Source organism: Eupeodes corollae, chromosome 2 (genome assembly GCF_945859685.1).
Source record: "Eupeodes corollae chromosome 2, idEupCoro1.1, whole genome shotgun sequence".
In the NCBI taxonomy this organism is placed as follows: Eukaryota; Metazoa; Arthropoda; class Insecta; order Diptera; family Syrphidae; genus Eupeodes; species Eupeodes corollae.
In genome coordinates, this window is record NC_079148.1 from 152,831,771 (window position 1) to 152,844,715 (window position 12,945).

A 12,945-nucleotide genomic window follows, 5' to 3' on the forward strand; every position below is an offset into this window, starting at 1 on the left:
TCAGCATACAGCAACAACCTAATATTTAAACTGTCGATATTAAGACCTCCTTCAATAATCGCATGGAGATCATTTATATTTAAAGCAAAAAGTAAAGGTGATAAAAGGCATCCTTGTTTCAACCCATATAGTGTTTTGAAGTACTCCGAGTATCAGAGTTTATGCACTCTAGCAGGTTTACAAATTTATAGTTGTCTGAAGATTTAATCAAAAGCCGCCTTTAAGTCTACGAAAAAAGCATACACGTTTTTTTTCAGCCAGCTTAATGTGTACAATAGACGTCAAGTTATAATAAAGAATATATCTTTCTAAAGCCATCCTGATATTCTGTTAATAAATTTATATTATCTTGTTCCACCCAATTATACAACCTTTCATTAGGGCCTCCCATCATGATTTTTGCTATACAATTCATGAACGAAATTCCCTTGTAATTGTTTTTTTTTTGTATAATAAGCGCACACTCAAAGGGATATACTACCCTTATTATGTAGACACAGTGTGAGCACTAGGAAAGCGAGAGAGGGGTTGTAAGGAGATGTCGGTGCACATTGGTTTTGAATTCCTGAATATTGCAATAGCTGGGAAAGACACAGTGTGGAAAGGCATTCTACATTCGCATAGTACGGCTAAAGAACGAATCTCTGTACTTGACAATACGGCCGAAGTTGCGCTCGAGGGTATATTGATGAGCATTCCTAGAATCGCGAGTATTACGGTTGAACTGCTTAAGGGGAGGAATGCAGCTGGATATTTCTCTAGAGCAAACCGTTAAAATAACGGTAAAAGAGGGTGAGACAAGAAACATTTCGACAATGTTCAAGTGACGTAAATGATCTTATCATGGTAATATCACCAATCAATCTAAATGCTCTACGTTCAATACTATCCAAGAGGGTTAAGTAAGTTACAGTAGCACCAGCCCAGATATGGGAGTTATACTCAAGTTTTGGGCTTGGATCTAGTTGCCTTGATCTCCATAAGAGTTTCTGAAAAGACAGCGAAGAAAAGTACCAGGTCTAAAACTAATAACATTTTAAAAATTAATTAGATACCTCGGTCTTATTTTGCGTTTTAAAAATGATGTTGACTGCAAATGAAATCTTGTACGATGTCTTAACCTGCATTTAACATCTGTCAAACTCAGATGTCATTTGAAATATCATAAAATCTCAGCCCAGAGCAATTTGAGAAGCCTGAAAAAAAGTGTAAGTAGATTTTAGAAAACAAGTAAAGTAGATTTCCTTAATTTTTTAAATTTGTATTTGAAAATCGTTTTTGAATTTTTGTTTAAAAATATTGTTGGTATATAATTTTGAACTTATTATATTAGACATTTCGCATTTCAATTTTGTAAAAAATGATGACCCATTTTCAAGATATCAAGTTTCGAAAAAAAAAATATTTGTTTTTAAATTAAAAAAAAGCAATGACAACTTAAAAACAAAATAACGGTTCTATCTGAGGTACCCTTCTGGAGCAAAACAAAAATATTTTTTTATAAAGGGTGTCCCAAAATTAACGCAAGATTTGAATTTGTGCAATGAAGTGTTGGCTACCCTGAAAAAAAGCAATTTGACAGCTAACAGTATAGGGTTATTAAATATGGAGCGTTACACGATAGAACAACGTGTCTTCATTGTTAAAGAATATTTCAAAAATAGTGAAAGCTTGGCGGCTGCAGTTCGAAAATTTCATACAAAATATGGTCGGAATAGTGTTTTAACTTCGTCAACTGTGAAGAGATTAATTGAAAAATTCATGGAGACTGGATCCGTTGGAGACGCCAAACACACTGGTCGTCCAAAAACAAGCCGTTTAAATGTGAATGTCGAAGCAGTGCGTGAGAGTGTTGCTGACAATCCAGGAACGTCAATTCGACGTCGTGGACAAGAATTGCAAATTTCAAGAACCTCTCTAAAGCGTATAAAAGTCGAAAGTCGGGTTAAACAAGAATTCTCGTACATTAGATAAAACGGAACCTCACGGCAAATGCAAATACTTAAGCGATTTTTAATTCTCTAGAAAGTTTTAAGACTACATACAAGAGTGATAAGAAGAGAAAGGAGTAGATTCAGTCTATTTTTATTAAAGTTGAAGTAGGTAGAAACACTGATCTCAAAAATGAAGTAGATTTCAACATTTTGATGATGGTGCGAAGTAGGAAGTAGATTTTTAATTTATTTGAAAAAAAAGAAATACTTGAACTGAAGTATAGTGGTAACACTGGCTGAGCACGTCGAGTACGTTTGAGTAGAGTTAAATCAGAGCTCTCCAAATTATTTTCGAAACGCACTGGAGCATTGTACTGTCAAAAATTTTAGAATAATTGTTGTTTGTTTGTTTGTTTTGTTTTGGCTCTCTGTCCCTGTTATATTACACGGAACAAGTTATACCCACGGTAAAGTCAGCAGCGCTCATAGTTCATATAGAGCATTGAATATCAAAAAAAATCCAGAGCTCTGATATATGTACAGAGTAAGTGAACTAAAAAACAAACAGATCATTTTTTTACATCAATTAGTCACCAAGATCATGGGATTTGACACTGATATTTTTTTTCCCATAAGGTTACCAAAAGATGTTCACGGGAATGATCCACAAAATCTAGAAGCATCAAATACCAATATTACTCAAGTTATGGCATAAACACCGCTCCAAATGAACGATAAGGTGATTCAGAATGTCCTCAAAATAATCGTATGCTGCTAATTTTGTTGATGTTACAACTTCAATGATATTGTTTTTCACACTTGATGACAAAGTCCAAACTTTATATTGAAATAAAATATTTATTCAAAAATGTATTCGTATCGCTGTAAAGACTTTACTTTTGAAACCGAAAAACGAATGACCCAATATAATTGATATGTTCATTACTGAACCAACCACTTGAGATATCTTTTGATTACTGTCAATCAATAAATTTTTATTAGGCAAATAACAATAAAATCAAAAAAGTATTCGGTATGCGTTAATTGTGATAAATGGTTGTATGCTCTTATTTAAAAAACAAAATCAGAAAACTATTTTCTTTCTTGCAGCAGGCCACCAATAAAAAAAATTATCGTGAACTTGACCTTAACCATCAGTAGAGTCGTTTTGTGATAACGTCACTTTAAGTCGCGTCGTCGTCGTCGATGCCGAGATTTATTTTTCCATCGTTGGTCGTATGTAGTTTAAGCTTGAACGTCGCTCGTTTTCAGACCTTGCAAATGAACAAAAGTATAAATTATAGTCCATTGTTTTATTTTCATATAAAACTTATCTGTTTCCATTTAAATGTTCTTCTTTGTAATTGCTTTTAAGATAAAAATTATTATTTACAAGTCAACTCTCTACTAAAATTATTTGCACTCCATCAGTTGAAATTTAAAACTTAAAATATGATGACTGAGAGTCTAAGAGGAATTTCAGTTTAGTTTTCAGTGAGATAACAATTCAAGACACTTTGCAAATTCGTACCTAATTAGTTGGGAAATTTTTTAAGGTCGGTTGAGTTCCCTGTCTTATCTTACATACGTTGGAATGTGCAACCTTACGCCTAATAAACGGTGATTTTTTAGGAGCTTGAGAACTTTAAAAAAAAAAAAACGCATAAAATTTGCAAAAGCTCATCGATTCTTTATTTGAAACGTTAGATTGGTCCATGACATTTATTTTTTGAAGATAATTTCATTTAAATGTTGACCGCGGCTGCTTCTTAGGTGGTCCATTCGGAAAGTCCAATTTTGGGTAATGTTGTCTTCCAAAGCTGGAATAGTTGCTGGCATGATCTTGGTGGCCAACTTACCGGTCCATTCCTTGAGATGAATTGTTCTCCGAAGTTTTCCCTCAAAATGGCCATAGAATCGCGAGCTGTGTGGCATGTAGCGCCATCTTGTTGAAACCACATGTTAACCAAGTTCAGTTCTTCCATTTTTGGCAACAAAAAGTTTGTTAGCATTGAACGATAGCGATCGCCATTCACCGTAACGTTGCGTCCAACAGCATCTTTGAAAAAATACGGTCCAATGATTCCACCAGCGTACAAACCACACCAAACAGTGCATATTTCGGGATGCATGGGCAGTTCTTGAACGGCTTCTGGTTGCTCTTCACTTCAAATGCGGCAATTTTGCTTATTTACGTAGCCATTCAACCAGAAATGAGCCTCATCGCTGAACAAAATTTGTCGATAAAAAAGCGGATTTTCTGCCAACGTTTCTAGGGCCCATTCACTGAAAATTCGACGTTGTGGCAGATCGTTCGGCTTCAGTTCTTGCACGAGCTGTATTTTATACGGTTGTACACCAAGATCTTTGCGTAAAATCTTCCATGTGGTCGAATAACACAAACCCAATTGCTGCGAACGGCGACGAATCGACATTTCACGGTCTTCAACAACACTCTCAGAAACAGACGCAATATTCTCTTCTGTACGCACTGTACGCATTCGTGTGGTTGGTTTAATGTCCAATAAAGTAAACTGAGTGCGAAACTTGGTCACAATCGCATTAATTGTTTGCTCACTTGGTCGATTATGTAGACCATAAATCGGACGTAAAGCGCGAAACACATTTCGAACCGAACACTGATTTTGGTAATTAAATTCAATGATTTGCAAGCGTTGCTCGTTAGTAAGTCTATTCATGATGAAATGTCAAAGCATACTGAGCATCTTTCTCTTTGACACCATGTCTGAAATCCAGCGTGATCTGTCAAATACTAATGCATTAAAATCCTAACCTCAAAAAAATCACCCTTTAGAATGTGCAGGTTTTTTCTTTTATCCAAAATTAAAGGTGGTCTTTTTATTCATCAATATTTCAATCAAAAGATTTTATATTATATTCTAACAGAAATGTTCATCATCCTTAAAATGTATGCCTAACTTTTTTACTTAAATTGATTATCAAAAATTTTGTTGTTTTTAAGACTTTTTGAAGATAAGAGGTTTGCTTAGAAAAGGGACGCTACGGATCTGGGGTTTAGGTGCTAAATAAAAGAAGTTAAAGTTATCTTGCCTTGTTTGGAAGATCAATTGTATAAAACTTTCATATATTGTTTTTAATTTGAATTTAAAATTCTAATCATTTAATTTATTTTTTTTTAAGGAAAACTTACGTAAGTTCCTATTTTTTAAATAAATTTATCAAATACTTTTTTTCTCGTTTCCATGTCGAATTGTACCCATGAGAATATTTGAATTTGCTTTCACACTCCTTTTATATGACATTGTACACGCACGTCTATACCCTTTAGAACAGAAAATATATAGAATTACTTTTTTAATTTAACAAAAATATAAACAAATGCCTTAATCTAATTACCATCGTATAATTTTTCCCAAAGGGTGACAAATTACAATAACTAAAGTATATGGTCAATGTTGTTGTTGAATATGTTGAAAAGAACAATTCACTTGAGGTCGATTGCGATCTTAAAAAATGATGGTTATTGTTATTCAAAAATTTAAATTGACTTATACCTCTGCGAAGTTTTTTGTATTACTTCGAGGCTTCAGAATAAAGTTTAGCTTTAAATGGGAAGGTTTGCCATCGATGAAGAGAAATTTTAAATACTTTATAAAAAGAATTTGTGTTGATCTTGAAAAAATAATTTGTTTCAATCATTTCATAATTAACAAATTAGTAACTGTTTTGAAATGTTAAATTTTGCATACATAGCAGGTGTTTTTTTCGGAGTTGGTCTTTTTAACAGCTGTCACTTAAATAAATCAGTTTGGTAAAGCATATTCTAATAAACTGAACAACTTTTGCAAATGTATTACTTTTTAAAACATCTGGAGTTTTTGTGGGGTAATGCTAAGTCGTTTGTCTGCGCAGAAAGTCTTCAAAAATTGAGACTTCATTTTTTGAGCCAGCTGCTACGGTTAATTGCCCGAAATCATTTTTAAAACCGTATCTTTATCTTGGACATAAACATTGTAATATATGCGTTTTATTTCTTCTTGAAAACTGCACGGCTTTAATTCTTTAACAATTGTCATTTTTAGACAACATATATGGGACTTCATTTGCAGTCAACTGCGACATTTGAGCGAACATTCAAATCAAAGCAACTAGTTAGTTTTTCAAGTATCATAAACGTCAAAATTGGAACTTTACTTTATTACTGCTCAAAAATTACCAAAAACATTATCTACAAAACACTACACACCAATATTCCATATCGGCCTATAGTTTATATTTAAAAAAAAAGTACTATTTATTTCTTTTTCAATTTGACAAGTAACCATTCTACATAAAACATCAAATAGAATTGTGCAGAAAATATGTACATAAATAAATTACAGCGTAATAAAGTTCAGCTTTCAGTTGAATGAAAAATTATGATTAGCTGTATTTTCGACATAAGTGGAATTGAATTGATAGCTATAGCCTTTTCACACCAAACCCAAAACCGGGTTTTCGGCTAAAAGTTTTCGAAAATCCGAAAATCGTTCACACTGAATATTTACACGTTTTCATTTGACATGTACATTTTTTTAACACCGGCTGTCAAATTTTATATTGATTACAAAATTTGTGAGTAAAAAGTTTTGTTCTCAAATTATTTGTAAAAATAAAATAAATTCTAACCGATTCAAATTGATTTTAACGTAACACTAGCTCGTCTCGAAGAAGAGTTTTAACTGAAGTTCTGGGGACGCGTGAAATGGGCTCACGACATGAACCAACAAGAACTACAAGCTCGCTTGACTGCAGCTATCCTCTTAGTTCACTTCAAGCGGTCCAAACAATTCACTAATTGACAAGCTAATTGTCTAGAAAATAAAGGGTGATTTTTTTGAGGTTAGGATTTTCATGCATTAGTATTTGACAGATCACGCGGGATTTCAGACATGGTGTCAAAGAGAAAGATGCTCAGTATGCTTTGACATTTCATCATGAATAGACTTACTAACGAGCAACGCTTGCAAATCATTGAATTTTATTACCAAAATCAGTGTTCGGTTCGAAATGTGTTTCGCGCTTTACGTCCGATTTATGGTCTACATAATCGACCAAGTGAGCAAACAATTAATGCGATTGTGACCAAGTTTCGAACTCAGTTTACTTTATTGGACATTAAACCAACCACACGAATGCGTACAGTGCGTACAGAAGAGAATATTGCGTCTGTTTCTGAGAGTGTTGCTGAAGACCGTGAAATGTCGATTCGTCACCGTTCGCAGCAATTGGGTTTGTGTTATTCGACCACATGGAAGATTTTACGCAAAGATCTTGGTGTAAAACCGTATAAAATACAGCTCGTGCAAGAACTGAATCCGAACGATCTGCCACAACGTCGAATTTTCAGTGAATGGGCCCTAGAAAAGTTGGCAGAAAATCCGCTTTTTTATCGACAAATTTTGTTCAGCGATGAGGCTCATTTCTGGTTGAATGGCTACGTAAATAAGCAAAATTGCCGCATTTGGAGTGAAGAGCAACCAGAAGCCGTTCAAGAACTGCCCATGCATCCCGAAAAATGCACTGTTTGGTGTGGTTTGTACGCTGGTGGAATCATTGGACCGTATTTTTTCAAAGATGCTGTTGGACGCAACGTTACGGTGAATGGTGATCGCTATCGTTCAATGCTTACAAACTTTTTTGTTGCCAAAAATGGAAGAACTGAACTTGGTTGACATGTGGTTTCAACAAGATGGCGCTACATGCCACACAGCTTGCGATTCTATGGCCATTTTGAGGGAAAACTTCGGAGAACAATTCATCTCAAGGAACGTACCGGTAAGTTGGCCACCAAGATCATGTGATTTGACGCCTTTAGACTATTTTTTGTGGGGCTACGTCAAGTCTAAAGTCTATACAAATAAGCCAGCAACTATTCCAGCTTTAAAAGACAACATTTCCGAAGAAATTCGGGCTATTCCGGGCGAAATGCTCGAAAAAGTTACCCAAAATTGGACTTTCTGAATGGACCACCTAAGACGCAGCCGCGGTCAACATTTAAATGAAATTATCTTCAAAAAGTAAATGTCATGGACCAATCTAACGTTTCAAATAAAGAATCGATGAGATTTTGCAAATTTTATGCGTTTTTTTTTTAAGTTTTCAAGCTCTTAAAAAATCACCGTTTATATCATAGAATCAACAACAAACAAAACTGTTACAATAAAAATTTATTAATCAAAACATTTTCTTCTTCTTTCACAACAAATTCAACCCAAAATACTGAGCTTATAACTACTGCTTCTGTTGGCCAAATGTGCCTCCAGAATCGCTATATATTGTGGCCGTCCGAGAAACTTAAAGGCGGGGCTTAGAAGATCCTGAACGATTTGTTGTAGGTCCTTATGGCAAGAGCAGAAAAGGTGAATTCCTAGTTCCAGATTCGTACCAAAATCACACTCATTTAGAGCGATCACTGAAGCTGTTATAATGGGCTGCAATTTCTTAATGACTATCTCTTTGGTTTCTTCTTTTGAGGACTCGCCTGGCTTGTCCAAAGGATTGAGGATCTTCTTGATGTTGGCATCGCTGCCCATCAAGTGGTTTTATTTACTGAAACAATGATTCCCACATTGTAGAATGTTTTGGCGCAAATTTTGCTATCCCGCTCCGACATAGCCTCCACTAGAGATTTTCTCTCTTTTTTCTATGAGCAAGTCTCCCTAATGAAACAAAGAACGTTCGAAACTCTGGAGGATCATAAAAGAACCGCCAGTGTCGCAAATAGTCACCGGACTTTCCTTGCCACGCAGCTCTTCCAATGTTTCCTCTTTTTTCTCTTCCATATTCTCTAAATAAAAAAAAGCAATAATTCTTATTTTGTAAGGAATTTTTATAAATAATAATTCAAAATGAATTATTTGTTTTGACAGCAGCCATCAGCTGTTTTGTTTACATTAATTTGAGCGCTTAATGTTTTGAAAGGTTTGTTTGTTTATTTCAACTTTGAATTGCTACTAGTTTTCGAAAGGTTTTATATAAAACATGTGATTAGCGAAAACTTGTGGTTTACCACAAATTTCTGGGAAAACTTGAGTTTTCGATGTCGGTTTTCGGCCAAAACCGATAATTTCGCGAAAACCGGGTTTTTGGACTTGGTGTGAAAAGCCTATTAGTGAGATTTTTCTTGAGTAACTTTCCAATAAAGTTAATTGGAAGAAATTTTTTTGCAGATTACCAATCAAATTCTAGAAACTTGCCTTACTTTCAAGTCCCTTATGTCGCCAGAACATGCCCTATGCAAGCTATCATAACCTTTTAGAAAATATATGTACATGAATCGTAACTTAATCGTAAAAAATATTTACCACAGAAAAGTGTTCTTTTTTAAACTCAAGTCAAAGAGGGACTGTTTGACTTTTTTTTTTAACAAAAAGACTTAATTTAAATTTATAAGGGAATTTCAAGCAAGCCCCCGTCGGAAACTTGAAATGTATTGCGAAAACTTATACTTCATGTCTTTGATTAGTCGAAGGAGACACTGTACGTAATTTTATCATACGATGTATTCTAGCATTTCAGTGTTTATAAAAACAAAATTAAGAAATCAGAATCTTGAATTTTGAAACACATTTAGCTGGAAAATCAAATATTAGTCTAACCCTGAAAGGCACATGTGCAAGTGTTCTTTTACTAGACACGCTTTCAGTTTGGTATTTTTGGTTATTTTTTCAAATTTACTAGCAAGCATTTTCAATTAGACAATCAATAACAAATGTTATCATTATGTACATAATGTACTATAAATACATACATTAAAATCAAACATAAGCAATAATTGAAGAAATAAAATTGGCAATGTAATTATCAACTTAATTCTTTCAATATTTGTTACTTCTTTAATTTAAATCTATGTTTAGAACAATACACAAATCATTTTTTTTCGAATTTCTGTCATGTGACTCATGGCTCACTGAAATTCTTCAACTCTTAAACATCCATAAGATACTTTTCTATTATTCCTGTTATTTCTGATAGCTCGTAGAATATTGATAGAGTGGCACGTGGAAGATATATTTATAGCAACATACTTTATACAGAATTGTATTCTTCATAAAATATACTTACTTGCTTGGATAGTAAATTATTTACTCTTGAGAGAAGCCATTAGAAGTGCTTTTATACTTTATATTAAAAAAGAAAGAAAAATCTGTTAATAAATTAAAATAAGGCTTATGTCAAATTTTTTTATGTTACTGTGTTTTATGATCAATTGTTTAATGTTTAATATCTATCAATTCAAATTTTTGTAATTTATTTTTTCTATTTTTATCATTCCAGCATTTCAAAGGTGCTTGCGATTTCCGAGTGCATTGATCGCCACAAGTTGATTTTAGACGAAGTCGCTTGTCAAGACGGCGTAAGTAACAAAATATTTATTTACTTAGAAATAGAAAATTTATTTTTCAAAACAAATTCATGTTCACTCCTGGTCAATTGAATACTGAAAAACATTTCTCAATATACTTTGATTAATTTTTCCAAATATTGATGATTTGTGTGCCATCTTTTGATGGCTTTTTCTCTTAAATTGTAAAAAATAAAATTCCAAAAGAATTATCAAAACACAAGCACTAATTTTTATTGTAATAGATATTTTGATATTTGATATTTATTGATTTGATATTTATTGATTAAAAAAAACAGCTGTACATTAAGATTGACTTATAAATAGTACAGGATATAATACAATATTTATTAATGATAATGCAAGTATGTAAACACTATGTTTAAAGCAATTGTAGCAAACTATTAATAATTTATACAATAACAATCAATTAAAAACAAAATTAAAAGTTAAAGTCGCAAGAAGAAGAAATTACAATAATTACAAAAAAGTTACTTTATTACAAAAAAGTTACTTTATTACAAGAAGTTACCTCAGTTCAAATTTGAGAATGATGAGATAGATGGCACGAGGAATGTCTTTAAAAATGTACAACTGTGTTCAAAATAATAGGAGTGCTTTTACAAAATTTTCTCAAGTGTTTTTTTTTTACCATGTGTATACTGGTAATCAGCCCATTTCTCTACCGGTAAGTATAACGGGACGTTAAAGATGATAAAACAATGAACTGATTTGCAATTTATAACCGTTTACATTTGTAACCAGAGATCAAATGATCTTTACTCTCAATCAGGCTATTCAAAATAATAGGAGTGTGAGTTATATTGTACGTAAAAAAAAAAAAATCAAAAACATAAAAAAAATAAACAGTAAGTAACTAAATTAAAATAGGAATATTAAATAGTTGGAATATCGAATATCTAAACACTGCACCGACGAAAAACAGGAAATCATAAAAAAGTTGCGAAATGAAGGAAAAACGTATAAGGATATAAAGTAGATGTTGGGGTGCTCCGACCAAATGATCGCCAATGCTGTAAAATATGAAAAAAAAGTCGAAACCCGGGGACGGAAACGAGAAACGATTGAAAATGACAATCGTCGTATTGTTCGCTACAGCCGAAAGGATTCTTTTGCGTCCTCTAAGATGATGCAGGAAGACCTAGGACTGGCAGTAAGTAGCGTAAAAATAAGAAGGCGATTGGTGGAATACAATCTTTCCGCTCGCAGTCCACGAAAAGTGCTGATGCCTACGTTTGAAATTTGCAAGAAGCCATGCTAATTGGCCTGCAGAGAAATGGCGAAACGTTTTGTGGACTGACGAGACCAAAATTGTTTTATTCGGTTGAACTGACTCTAGGCAATACGTCCGACGTCCAGAAAATTCCGAGTTTAAGCCTCGGTGCACCATTAAAACGGTAAAGCATGGAGGTGCTAAAGTGATGGCATGGGGCAGTTTCTCATATGCTGGTGTTGGCCCCATACATCAAATCATTGGCACGATGGACCAGCGCGTTTATGTGGATATAATGTCCAGTGTGATGCTGCCTTATGCGAGTTGGAATATGCCGGTTAAATGGGTATTTCAACAAGACAACGGCCCGAAACACACCAGTAAGTCTGCCAAGGAATGGTTTCGGGTCAATGGGGTTGAGGTCATGGACTGGCCAGCTCATTCACCTGACCTCAATCCCATAGAAAGTTTATGGCCAGATGTGAAAAAGGGTGTTTCTCGACGAAGACCCTTGAATTCGAGGCAGTTGTGGGACGCAGTCGAGGAAACAGGGAACCAAATTCTAATTTAGCGTTGCCATATCCTTGTGAACTCTATGCCACGCAGATGTGCAGCAATTATAAAAAAACAATAGATTTTCCACAAAATATTGACAACAAAATCTTAATATTGAATATTTTTTTTTAGTTTTTTATACTTTATTTTGTTTACTCCTATTATTTTAAACAATTCGTTTTGGCTTTATTTTGATAAAATTCATGTTTTTACTACCTTATTTGTTTTAAACAAAGTAGTCTTTAAGCATAATAATAAAAGACTGGATTACCTATTTTGTACAAAAGAAAAAATAAATTTAAAAAAATTATACAACTTTTGAGTCACGATTTAATCTAAAAAGAACAGGCACTCCTATTTTTTGAACACAACTGTATATCATATGTGTTTCAAAATTTTAATATTATTAAAAAAATTAATATTTTTAATGATGACAATAAATTGGGACTGGATCGAAACACTGTTTTTCAGAATTCTTTTCACAAAATACTGTATCCTTAGAGAGTGTGGCGCAAAATTTTAAACAACCTATTATTAAGACCTTAGCACGATAATAGTTAACAATTTACTATATACATAGTAATCTACTAACTATTCACTAATCTTAAACACTTTTTATTGTTTTGCTAACTAGTATCATGCTAAAACCATTTTATAAAAAAAAAACATGAACACATCTAAATAATGACAGATTGTGGAGCAAACAAAACAAACATACCTTAGAAAAATGACATATGTCATACAGATTTAGTACGATACTAAAAAGATAAATTAGCCATTTGGTGATTTTAACTTTAGTAAAATGTTAAGAAAAAAAAGTCTTTTTTAACCTAATATCAAACTAAAAATGATTT

General features: G+C 33.4%; 1 protein-coding gene across 2 annotated transcripts in view; it reads left to right on the forward strand.

Moving 5' to 3' along the window:
- LOC129944408 (beta-1,3-galactosyltransferase 1) overlaps window positions 1-12,945 on the forward strand; it is a 65,223-nt gene that overhangs the window by 37,597 nt on the left and 14,681 nt on the right. For both annotated transcript variants that reach the window (XM_056053813.1, XM_056053812.1), the window contains exon 2: window positions 10,236-10,314. The gene's annotated coding sequence lies outside the window, so the exon portion shown is untranslated. The remainder of the gene's footprint in view (window positions 1-10,235; window positions 10,315-12,945) is intronic.